Source organism: Lepidochelys kempii, chromosome 7, assembly GCF_965140285.1.
Source record: "Lepidochelys kempii isolate rLepKem1 chromosome 7, rLepKem1.hap1, whole genome shotgun sequence".
In the NCBI taxonomy this organism is placed as follows: domain Eukaryota; kingdom Metazoa; phylum Chordata; order Testudines; family Cheloniidae; genus Lepidochelys; species Lepidochelys kempii.
This window is the reverse complement of record NC_136386.1, coordinates 39,753,908-39,767,022: the sequence shown is the minus strand read 5'-3', so window position 1 is coordinate 39,767,022 and position 13,115 is coordinate 39,753,908. Positions and strand designations below refer to the sequence as shown.

At 39.1% G+C, this 13,115-nt stretch overlaps 1 protein-coding gene across 6 annotated transcripts in view; it reads left to right on the top strand.

Moving 5' to 3' along the window:
* Positions 1–2,274: 2,274 nt before the first annotated feature.
* The window catches only part of SLC6A1 (solute carrier family 6 member 1), a 109,995-nt gene continuing 99,154 nt past the window's right edge, over positions 2,275–13,115 (top strand). For 2 of the 6 annotated variants that reach the window (XM_073352309.2, XM_073352310.2), the window contains exons 1-3: positions 2,275–2,493; positions 6,902–7,070; positions 7,542–7,860. The gene's annotated coding sequence lies outside the window, so the exon portion shown is untranslated. Of the gene's footprint in view, positions 2,498–6,901; positions 7,071–7,541; positions 7,861–13,115 lie in introns of all 6 variants that reach the window. The other 4 variants (XM_073352312.2, XM_073352314.2, XM_073352311.2 and 1 more) reach the window with 4 other exon arrangements.

Genomic DNA, 13,115 nt, shown 5'->3' with positions numbered 1-13,115 from the left:
AAGAAACATTCAGCACCAGTGATTAAACCTATTGAAAGAGGCTACCACGTTAGTAACTTCTTCCAGCACTATGGCATTAATCTGGTATGCTATTTACCCTACATTTTCTTAGTGTTGAATTCAGAGGATCAGAAAATACCATCATATAGTAAATGGTGAGTAAACACCTCTATGATGTTTAGACACACACTTCAATTGCTTGCTTGCTTCCTTTTTGAAGGATCAGCAGAATAGAGAAATCATGGTTGAGGTACTCATTAAAATGTGCCTATTTTGGCAGCTTGGTCAAAAACAAAGCTGACACAGCTGCAAAAAGAAAGCAGCTTTCCCAAAGATTAGCAAAACTAGGACCTTATCTGAAATAACATAAACTGACTTATCTCGGAAAAACCCCTGGAAGATGTCCTCCATTTCTCTTGCTGAAATCCTGTTATTAGTTGTCACATCTTCCACTCATTTCAAATGGACCCTTCGGGAGTCAACACACTTTTTTTCTAGATGTCACTTCTCACAAATAGCTATAGTCTAACTGTTGTTTGTGAAATTCAGTTACATAGCAGAACATTTTGGCTTTTAACTCAGACATTTCTGACAAGGAAGAGTGTTTTTGATACTATCAGGTACTACATCAGTGACTTACCACCACTTTATGCATTTATACATGCCTTATAAATAGAGCTGGTTAGGAATTTTTCAATAAAACGTTTTATCATTGGGAAATGCTGATTTGTTGAAACTGAAACTTTTTGTGAAAACTGTCAGCTTCAATGAATTTTTCAACTCTAAAAAAGGTTGGAAAGAATTTTTTTTAAATTGTGGAGAGGTCTTTTGATATTTTTAAATAAAATTTTGGTTGTGGGTTTGGACCAACTTTTCATTTAGAAATTTAAGCTAACTGTTAAAACAATTTGGGTTTTTTTACTAATGTTTCAATTGATCAAAACGACTTTAATGAATCACAATTTCTTACAAATTTTTCAAGAATTCATCTTTTTGTCCTAATGCAGGATGGGGAAAAAAATTTGAAATTAGGAAATTTTCATGAGCTGGAAAAACCATTTCTGGAACATCTGTGTAAAGGCCTGTGGCAGGGGGACTGCAGAGCATGAATAACAGGAAGGGGGTTTTGGGGTTTTTTTTTTTTTTTAAATTCTCAGTACAAAGTAAACAATGCTAGTTATAACTATACGGCTGCCATGAAAAATATGACAGGTTTCAGAGTAGCAGCTGTATTAGTCTGTATTCACAAAAAGAAAAGGAGTACTTGTGGCACCTTAGAGACTAACCACTTTATCTGAGCATAAGCTTTTGTGAGCTACAGCTCACTTCATTGGATGTATGCTGTGGAAAATACAGGGGGGAGATTTATATACAGAGAGAACATGAAACAAGGGGTGTTACCATACACACTGTAAGGAGAGTGATCAGTCAAGGTGAGCTATTACCACCAGGAGAGCGGGGGACCTTTTGTCGTGATAACCAAGGTGGGCCATTTCCAGCAGTTGACAAAGTCTGAGGAACGGGCGGGGGGGGGGGAGGTGGGAATAAACATAAAAACATGATTGCTCTGGGCTTGTTGGCATCTAGACAAATACAGGAGGGGGTCAGAGGTAGCTGTGCTCCAGACCCTCCCAGTGAGCTAGACCTGGATCCCGCCACCAGGTAGAACCCCCTCAGTCTAGCAGCCACCTCTCCAGAGCTGCTCTTGCCTGGGAAGAGTCTGCTGGGGGACAGCAAATCTCCATACTGCCCATGGTCTCTCCTGGTGGAAAGGGGGACATCTCTCAAACCATAGCAGAACCTTTTCCCCTGCGTCCAGTCTAGCCTACACTCCTCCCCCGCCGGTCTGTCCTCCACTTGGCCCGTCACCTCCTCAGTGCGTTTGGGGGGGGGCACTCCCCCGCTGCCCCCTGAGCTGCTCCTTTGCCCCGCTCCCACAATCACCCCCAGCGCCTGCCCCCGCTTTGCTGCTGTCTCTGATCTGCACCTGCTGAGTCTCCTTCTCACCTCGCCCGCAGCACCCCGCCCAGCGCCCCTCCCCCCACAGCGCCGCTGCCCCTGTCCCCGCAGTCCTGCGCCGGGGCCCGCTGTCCGGGGCACACGCCCGTCGAGGCCGCCCCGCTGGGCGCGTGCCTGGCGCAGGGTCCCGGCCGGGCCGGGGGCTGTCCTGGAGACCCGCCCCCCCCCCCCCCCGGTTCTCGGAAGGGGCCCAAGCTGCGGCGCGGGGCCCCCGGGCGAGGTGGCGGGGGCCGGCCCCCGCACCCAGGTGTAGGACCCAGGCGGTGGGGGCGGGGCCGCTCGGCCCGGCTCCCCTCCTCCGGGTGGGCTCGCGCGTGCTGCGCGGGGAGGGCGAGCCAGAGCCCGGAGTGTGCAGCCGGCGCCGAGCTTTCCATGAACAGTCCTGTCGGGCAGGGCGAGCAGCGCGGGCGGGCTCCGGCACCTCCGCCAGCAGCGGCGGCCGCGGCAGCAGCAGCCTCCTCGGGAGCCCGGCAGGTAGGTGCGTGCGGTCCCGCAGCAGCTGCCCCACCGAGAGCTGCTGCTTGGCGCTTTCTCCGCGCCCAGCCGTCCCGGGGTGCTTGGCTGGCGCCGGGGGCGGGTGGACGGAGAAGCGTCGGGCTTTGGGGTGTTGGTTGGGTCGGTTACACTCACGGGTCTCTCCGGTGAGGACAAACCCCCAGCGAGCCCGTTACTGGCACTTTGTAATGCATGGGGACCCGGCGGTCCTGCCCCGAGAATAGCCTCTACCTGTGGCATCTACCTGTCCTGCTCATGCCTCTCGCTTGAACCTGCTCTCAGGCCAGCTCTGTGTCAGCGAGGCTGGAGCGAGATCTCTATGTCTGTGCCACTTGCCTGAAGTTTCTTTACGCCCTGTGGTACCTTGTGGGGCGTATGATATCTTGGGAATGATCTTTGTTTGCTTGTGCAGTTCTGAAAATGCAGAATTTTTGAAAACACATCCAGTGTTTCTAGCATGTAAGGGGTGAGATGTTTCTAAAAGTTTGGTTCACAAGCTATTTTAATGCTTTGTGAGATGTGCAAAAAAATGGCTTTGCTTAAAATTTAGGATTTTCTACAGGGTGAACTAAATATCAAGCTCAGTTTCTATTCCCATCTATAAATAACACTTATAATGTAACTGCAGGTAGCTACATCTTAGAGAGAGAGAGGGGCTTATATCCAACAATATCAAATTGTGGACAGTTGCAAAAAGGGAATCTAAGACTATTGGCTACTATAAAAAGGCAACTAAGGTGGAATTGACACTGTAATCCTGTTAGTAGCTATAATCTTAGATTTCATTATATCAAATCTTAGGGGACTATTCCCTCATTTAAAAGACCAGGTTATAGATTTAGAGTTAATAACTACCTTTGCTGCACATGCATAAATTATTTATTATATGTATGTAAAGCAACCACCAAACACCTGTTAAGAATACTGCATGTCAGTCTATCACATAGATTTGTCTTCTTGCTGAGCTATTTGCTGAACATTTCCTATTTTCTCCCTATTTGCACCCTGTCATGTTGTTTTCCTCCACAATGTTATCAACAGTGGCACAGAATGCTTGAGATGCTCCTAGATGCCAAGAGCTTTGGTAATGAAGGTCAATGAACAGGAATTTGCCTAATGCCAGTATAAAGTCATTCCTGTTCCCAGTTTTCTCCCCAGAGGGTGACTGCTTGAAGGTGGTTAACCCCAGCCTAACTTGATTTTACCTACACATTTTGGATTGCAGAAGTAATTAGGTACAGGCACTCTTAAGGCCCTAGGAAGAACTGAATCAGTTCTCTCTGTTCCTCATTTTGTTATTCACTGAGCTAAACACTGATTTCTTGTTAACATGAAATCTTTGTTCTATTGAAGTAGACAGGGTGAAAGGAGAAAAAAAGTGTCAACATGAAACAAATAAGTGTTGTTAACTTGAATGACTAAAATATCAGACTCTTACACTAAAGAACTACTGTTTATATCACTTTTATTTAATGAACATGATAGTTCACCTGTTTACAAAAAAATAGGCATTGATGGTTCTGATGCTCTTCACCTTTTTATTTTTGTTTGAGTTGTTTTTTTTATTGTTTGAGAAAGGATGGTGAGGCGGTATTGGAGACTTAGATAGTGGTGGTTGGAATATTTTTCTCTAAACAATGCATTGGGATGTGACAAATGTTCTATGAAGACACACATTTCAAATGAGATGCTATGGGAATGGTTGACAGAGCAGTCTGCATCTGGATTTTAAAGAGATTGTTCATTCAGCTCAATATGTTCATGAACTTCAGTTGATGGTGTTAATGTTTGAAAAGAGTGAACTGTGTCTGTTTAACAATATGTACAGTGAAAGTGCTGGAAATAAGATTTTGTTTTACAAAATTATATCTCTAGATGTTTTCTTGTCTGTTAAATGTAACTTGTGTATTGTCAGTCCTTTGTTATGTATGAAACAGTTCTTGGACAAAAATAGGTGAACTATGTTCATTTAAAAAATTAATTAGTCATTGTTTAGAACTGTTTAACAAGCTACAAAACATTGCACTGTTTTATAAAGAAATCTATTGAACAAAAATGAAGAGCAAAGTTTTTTTCAAGAGTAAGTTGAGCATTCTTTGGATATTATTTGAATCATTTGTATCTGGAAAACATGCAACCCTCACCCTATGACACTCTAGATATGCTGACATTAAATTTTCCAGTGTCTTACTAAAAGTATTTTTGCAGAAGATGAAATAACATTTTAAATCAATGTGATTGTGCTTCAGTTTTGGTCTGTAATTAAAAAACACACTGATTTGAAAACATAGAGAGAGCTTAGTAACATATTTATAGCTTGTTAGTGTGTATCCAAGACTTGTAATTTCAATTCACTTATTTTCTTTGCTTAGCTGCATTTGAACTTATTTAAATCTATGTTCTCAATAGAGATGAGTGAACTTTAAAGAAAATCAGGTCAGGCATAGATTCCAGGCATGTAACCCTTTTTGGATGCCCAGAAATAGCCACCAGAAATAGCATGACAAATTTCTTTTTCATGAACAAAGCTTTTTTTCTTTTCTTTTAAGGAAGAAAGAAGCTTCATAGAATCTCTCTACAGATATCAGAGCCTTGTAGAATGGATGTTTCTAGCTTATTTTATTAGAATTAATATAGCTAGTGTAATTTCTACTTTTCTGCTGTTGGACTTAGGGCCACTTGACTTCAGAAGTATGAGATTATTGGGGTTTATTTTAAAATAAAGATTTTTCTTAAAAAAAAAAAAAAAAGATTATCTTTGTATGCAGCTCATGAGCCTTTTCCTTAGAGGCAGATGCCGCTCATCTGTAGAAAAAGGTTTGGGGGCATTAGATGTTTGGAAATTGACAAAAAAAAAACCAAAAGAAAATACCAGGAAAGGAACAAATTTGTTACTTGTTTTTTCTCAAATAGCTAATAAGAAAGCAGTTGTATTGACATAAGGTATAGGAAAAAATAGAACTATCTTATTATTTGAAACAACAGGTAGAATTAAACTACCACATGCCTTGTTTTTCAGGACTTCACAATTGAAGGAAATGATTAGTTTATCCTACAGTAAATGGAGCAGATCATAACCTCTTCCAGTGCTTTCTTTGTTCTCTATTGGACAGATTCAATTGCTAAGAAGCGATGAATTTTTAATCCCTAAGTAGATGATGTCATAATGACATCATCACATCCTTCATTTGATTGATTCTCATAAAAGAACAGTAATGAGATTTGATATGCATGTCTTAAAATTCTCCCTTCCCTTCAGGGGATTGCCTGACCTGCATGGCAAATTCCAGTGAATAACACTGAGTTCCAGCAAAAAAGACATTCCTTTTTGGAAGCCAGGGTGGGACATGAAGGAGCAATGGACTGATCCTGATCGACTTAGAATTTAAGGACTTACATTCTCCCCATTTGAAGTTTAATCATGTATCTAGAAGTGGAGACATTGACCAATATTTTCAAACTTGGTGCTGCTAAATCCATGTTTAGGCACCTAAGCAAAGGTGACTTGATTTTCAAAGGTGCTGAGCATATTCAGTTTACACTCACTTCATTTGGATTTGTGGAAGTTCAGCACTTCTGAAAATCAGGCCACTTTTATTTATGTTTGGATACCTAAGTTTAGGCACCCAGGTTGGCAAATGTTGATCATTAAGCACAAATATATTTGAAAGCTTTTTCCCCCCCAAAAAATACCAATCAAACCAAAATATTAGCCATAACTGTAACTGGGTATAATCTGATGATAATTGCAATGTTAGTTTTCTATGTTGATGACTATAAACTCTAATTAAAATAGTTGAAACTCTGATACAGTTGTATTAATACAGCAGAATTCTCCTATCATAAGCTTAGATTTAATGAAACTCGGTTTATTGAGAAGCAGAGCAAAATCCTAAAGTCTTTCAGTGCATTATTGTGTGAACATTGTAATTCTGATTATAGTAAGCCCCGTTTATAATGGAATTGTTCTTTAATTTAAATTCTTGTAAGAAAACTTCATTGTTTTTCATAAGGTAATCTGCTACAATTTTTAATTTTTAGTACAAAATTTTGGTATCATATTTATTACACTAAAGCAAGGGTTTTAAAAGGAAAGACATGTCATTTAAATGATGGCTGGGGTAGGCTGCTGGTTTATAGAGCAGCCTGGGTATTTTTGCACAGATCTATGAATATTTATAGAATTCTATAAGTATAAGATAAATCACATGCAGCTTATTTTATACACTCTTTTATCTTAATCATTAATTGTATATGATAAATTTGAAATAATTCTGAGATTCAGCCATCAGGTTAAGTGAACTGTTCTTAATAAACTTGGAAGGCTTTTATTTCATTTGTGTGTGTGTGTGCGCGTAAATTTTGCTTTATCTCTCTCTTTATAAAGTATTGCGCATGATGAAAGACAGGGAAAAGAGGTGATCTTCATGTTGCTGTTGGTTCTTTATTGGGGTTTGGAAGGAGTTAAAGAATGAAGCCAACCTCTTACAAGCACCATCCTGGCGATTGCAGTTACTGCTCTCATCTTTGATTCTCAAAGACAACCACCAAGTTCGGTGAATATCCTGGAACTACATTTCAAAAGAAGCCAATGATTTAATAACCATGGGCAGGCTAATCTCAATGCAAGAGCTGGTGTTGAGTTGAATTAATGATATCAACTTATTTACTTAAGACACAGAAATCTTACATCATCAGGCCTGTCAACTTCGGTAGTTCACCAGTGTTGTATTAGGAACTGTTGAGTAGTGATTGGGCATGGGCATTGTTAACAAGCAAGGGGGATGGTTGTTTTATAATTGAATCCATAAATGATAGGCACCCACACGTTATTGGTGCCAGATACATTTCTAAATAAATCCCATAAGCCTGTCTGCACCCATCTTGCATGAAATAATGAATTTTCATGAGCTGTAAACCTGTTCTAGAATGACTCAGGTATGACAAACAAACGATAGAACCCTAGTGTTAGAGAGAATCCTGATTTGATAATATTCCATGGAAATTTCTTTTCACTCTCCTCTCAGGATTGGCCACATGCTGTGAATCTTCTAGCTTGTGCCTGCATTGTACATTGAAAACAAAAGATGGGTTTGGACTTTGTGAAACATCTATGCCTTCTGACTGAATTTTAGATGATCACCAATGACATTTACATGGTTGTGCTGTAATGCAGTGACATATTTGGTTATATAAAATATGGAAAGCCAAGCATCTCAGAACCTTTTCTGAATGCTTTCTACTAGAGACTGTTACTGCAATAATGACCTTCTTGAACATGAGATGACCGCACCGACTTGGCCAAACAGAGAAGAACAATGAACATTTTCATTTTGGAAAAACAAGGTCAGTTGTGGCAATTGTTGAAGAAAATGAAAATGAGGCAGTCATGTCTTGTCATTGTACTGATTTAATGATAGTAAACAAGATGTGCAGTTTTTGTATTATATTATGTAAAAATACAAAAGGATGTAAAGCAGAACTTGATGCAAATCAACAGTTACCGTATCTATGTTATGTCTGATAGTTAACACAAATTAATACATTTCAAAAGTAAAAACAGCACAGTGACTGAAATATTCTGTTCCATTTGCTCTCTAAAGAATTATCTTAATCTGCAAAGGATATGAATAGGCAGCAAATTTTATGTTTGTTTTCCATTTTTGTTTTAGGCTCTAAATCAGAATAAATTTAGACATTGAATTGGTTACTACTGTTCCTAAAACATCTTTTAGTATTTTTCCATGTTTATTTTATAAAGGAATTCATCATAGAACATGAGACTTCTTCACACTGTTTTTACTGGTTCACTTAATAGGAACAAAATGTATAGCCACACTTTAGAAGTGTGTTTCTTTCAGATAAACCAAAAGTTCTTATGTCTCCTTAGATAAGGGAGCAAATCAACTTGACTAATTGATGCAAAACTTCTGTTAACTTCAGGGGACGTTTTCTTTCAGGATTTGGTCCTAAATTTACTAGTGCTGAAAATTATTTAAAAATTATTTTCAGTTTTTTCCTTCACAAATTCAAAGTACCAAGAAGTTCAAACATCAATTTGTAAATAGTAGTGTTAGCAACGAAATGTGTGAGATTGCAAAGAAACACTAGCATTTTGTAGGGATATTCTGTGGCTATGCAAAATGAATTTGTAATGATTTTAACAATTATTTAAAATTAGGCAAATACACAAGCTTGTGAAAATGAGGGTGCTGACAGTATCGGCAGTGGTAACTGTGTAATCTGCAAGCCAGGGACTAAATACCGCTCAATAACAGTAATACCTGGAGTAACTTCATTAGCTTTCGTGTCAATACTTTGGATTTAGCTCAGGGTAATAGGCCCAACATAGTCAGACAATTTAAATTCTGATCTCTTTATGTTTCTGTTCCAATTTCTCACACTGCCAGTGTGATCAGCTTTTAACATGAAGAGACACTGCAGGTTTTAGCTATAATTCTGCTTTCATATTGGTTCACTCATAGTTCTGCAATACAAAACCCGTCAGATGTATTTTCATTTGGAAACCTGGAATGCACAGAAGGTGTAGATTCTGTGGTAAAAGGCAAATGTTGCACACTAGCTACTAAATCACTTACAGTATTCACTTCAGCATTTTGTAAATGGAATATTTGTCTTGCTCTTAAGAAATCCAGATGTGCAAATGTTGTTCATGGAAATAGAGTAAATAAATCAAAACCGTATTTCTACCTGACTTGAAGTAGGCATTATCCACTACATAGATTCAGATGTAGGTTTTGACAATCTAACTTTAAGATTTAAATCTCAATAAGCCAGAGACTCATTTCCATGTTTATTGTTCTGAAATCATTTCCAGGCACCGAATTGCATCTCAAAAAGAATATCTGTTGCTGGACAATGAATTAAAAACACTACAATGTTTGACTACAATACATTTTTAGTCACTTCAAATAGTGAATAAATGTTTAACTTTTACTCTCACAATTTTATTAGCAAGAAATCCAGTTATTTATTTATTTATTATAGCCTTCACACTGTTACTTAAGCCTGACTGTAACCTAAGCTATGGAATTATCCTTGTTTAAAAATAGGTTAATGAATATAAATTTGAATGATCCATCAGATCTAAAGATATACCATAAGTCAAATCAAGCCCGACATCTGTACTTTTAAGCTATATGATTTTTATTATCATATTTTATGAAAAATATTTAATATATGGGAAAATCTGGTCAAGTTTTTACCTTTCTTTTTTTACACCACTTCTTAAAAACACAGCAAATATTATAAGAAGGATACATAAGGAAGGGAGTAAAGATTTTTTTTTAAATAGAAAAAAATATTAATTTCCTTTTGATATTGGAATATTTTGCCTTTGCAGTGTCTGACCAGTCTATATATAATAGTTAATTATATAGCTCCATAAACTAAGTGACAAAAGCAAAACTGTGCACAGTAAAAAGGAAGAAGAGCCTCTTTTGGAATGGTTGAATATTGAATTGGAGGCAAGAGTACATGTCAGAAACCTATTTGCTTGGGAAGTTTCATTTTAAAAAGTAAATATACCTTTTCAGACAGACTGTATGTCTGTTACATTCCATATCTTTGTTGCATTTAAGGGAGAGAATAGAAATATAAGATTTTCTATCACAAGGGCTGATCCTGCATTCCTTCTGCAAGCAAAACTTCCATTTACTTATTCATCTCTCTTCATGAAGTAAAGTGACACAACTGACCCCAAGATGTGAACCTCTTTTCAGATATGTGTTTTCTGAATATATGCTGTCATAAATATAAAGGAAAGGCTAACCACCTTTAAATCTCTCCTGGCCAGAGGAAAAAAACCTTTCACCTGTAAAGGGTTAAGAAGCTAAAGATAACCTTGCTGGCACCTGACCAAAATGACCAATGAGGAGACAAGATACTTTCAAAGCTGGGGAGAGGGGAAAACAAAGGGTTCTCTCTGTCTGTGTTTTTCTTTTGCTGGGACCAGAGCAGGAATGCAGGTCAGAAGTCCTGTAAAGGATTAATAAGCAATCTAGTTAGATGTGCGTTCGATTCTGTTTTGTTTAAATGGCTGATAAAATAAGTTGTGCTGAATGGAATGTATATTCCGGTTTTTGTGTCTTTTTGTAACTTAAGGTTTTGCCTCGAGGGATTCTCTGTGTTTTGAATCATAGATTCATAGATATTTAGGTCAGAAGGGACCATTATGATCATCTAGTCTGACCTCCTGCACAATGCAGGCCACAGAATTTCACCCACCACTCCTAAAAAAGACCTCACACCTATATCTGTGCTATTGAAGTCCTCAAATTGTAGTTTGAAGACCTCAAGGAGCAGAGAATCCTCCAGCAAGTGACCCGTGCCCCATGCTACAGAGGAAGGCGAAAAACCTCCAGGGCCTTCCAATCTGCCCTGGAGGAAAATTCCTTCCCGACCCCAAATATGGCGATCAGCTAAACCCTGAGCATATGGGCAAGATTCATCAGCCAGATACTACAGAAAATTCTTTCCCGGGTAACTTGGATCTTACCCCATCTAAAAACCCATCACAGGCCATTGGGCCTATTTACCATGAATATTTAATTACCAAAACCATGTTATCCCATCATACCATCTCCTCCATAAACTTATTGAGTTTAATCTTAAAGCAAGATAGATCTTTTGCCCCCACTACTTCCCTCGGAAGGCTATTCCAAAACTTCACTCCTCTGATGGTTAGAAACCTTCGTCTAATTTCTAATCTAAATTTCCTAGTGGCCAGTTTATATCCATTTGTTCTTGTGTCCACATTAGTACTGAGTTTAAATAATTCCTCTCCCTCTCTGGTATTTATCCCTCTGATATATTTATAGAGAGCAATCATATCTCCCCTCAACCTTCTTTTAGTTAGGCTAAACAAGCCAAGCTCCCTGAGTCTCCTTTCATAAGACAAGTTTTCCATTCCTCGGATCATCCTAGTAGCCCTTCTCTGTACCTGTTCCAGTTTGAATTCATCCTTCTTAAACATGGGAGACCAGAACTGCACACAGTATTCCAGGTGAGGTCTCACCAGTGCCTTATATAACGGTACTAAAACCTCCTTATCCCTACTGGAAATACCTCTCCTGATGCATCCCAAGACGACATTAGCTTGTTTCACAGCCATATCACATTGGCAGCTCATAGTCATCCTATGATCAACCAATACTCCAAGGTCCTTTTCCTCCTCTGTTACTTCTAGTTGATGCGTCCCTAGCTTATAACTAAAATTCTTGTTATTAATCCCTAAATGCATGACCTTACACTTCTCACTATTAAATTTCATCCTATTCCTATTACTCCAGTTTACAAGGTCATCCAGATCCTCCTGTAGGGTATCCCTGTCCTTCTCTAAATTAGCAATACCTCCCAGCTTTGTATCATCTGCAAACTTTATTAGCACACTCCCACTTTTTGTGCCCAGGTCACATCTGATTACCCGGTAACGTATTTACCATCCTGATTTTACAGAGGTGATTCTTTTACTTTTTCTTCAATTAAAATTCTTCTTTTAAGAACCTGATTGCTTTTTCATTGTTCTTTAGATCCAAGGGTTTGGGTCTGTGTTCACCTATGCAAATTGGTGAGGATTTTTATCAAGCCTTTCCCAGGAAAGGGAGTGTAGGGTTTGGGAGGATTTTGGTGGGGAAAGACGTTTCCAAGCAGACTCTTTCCCGGTTATATTTGTGAGATGCTTGGTGGTGGCAGCAATAAAATACAGGGACAAAAGGAAAACTAGTTTGTACCCTGGGGAAGTTTTAACCTAAGCTGGTAAAAATAAGCTTAGGGGGTTTTCATGCAGGTCCCCACATCTGTACCCTAGAGTTCAGAGTGGGGAAGGAACCTTGACATGGTGGCAGAGTGGTGGGATTAACTTGAAATAATTTTGACATCAATTTGAGATTTTTTGAACCAGAAGCATGGATTTTTTTAAAGGAAAATATTTTTTTTCCTTTGGGCTGCTGGAAAGCAGGTTTTAAGCTGAAAGCAGTTAGAGGTTTTTTTTTTTTTGTCTCTGCTTGGGAGGCAGAGCATAGACAAAAGGGAATTGTCTTTTGTGAACTGGAGTTTTCTCTACTTATAGGCAGGGTAGTTAACCTCCTGCAGGGAAATTCACAAGTCTTCACAGACCTGAAGTTGATTTCTTTTTAACCTAAGAGCAACTAGAGGGGTTTTCTGTCTATTTGCCTGGAGACAAAGGTGTTGGTTTTGGGTTTTTTTTTTTAGGATTTTTCTGTAGGCTGGCAATCACTATCAGAGAACATAGGTATCCGGTTACAGCACAACATATATATATATATATATTTGACAAGCCAAGATTTTTTGTTTGTTTTGTTTTATTTCTAACTCTCGGGTGTAAAGTTAGTTAAAAACAGAGAGGCTAACATGACAGAAACCAAGGCACAACACAAATTGGAGTTAACCAGACTGGAGGCAGCGAAAGAGGCAGAAAAAGCCCTAGAGACTGCTCACAGGAGTGTTATGGAGGCAAGGGAAAAAGAAATGGAGGAGAAGGAAAAAGAGAGGAAGCATGCACTGGAGATGGAGAAGGTAAGGGCTGAGCAGAATCTACTGGATAACCCTAACAATCCTTC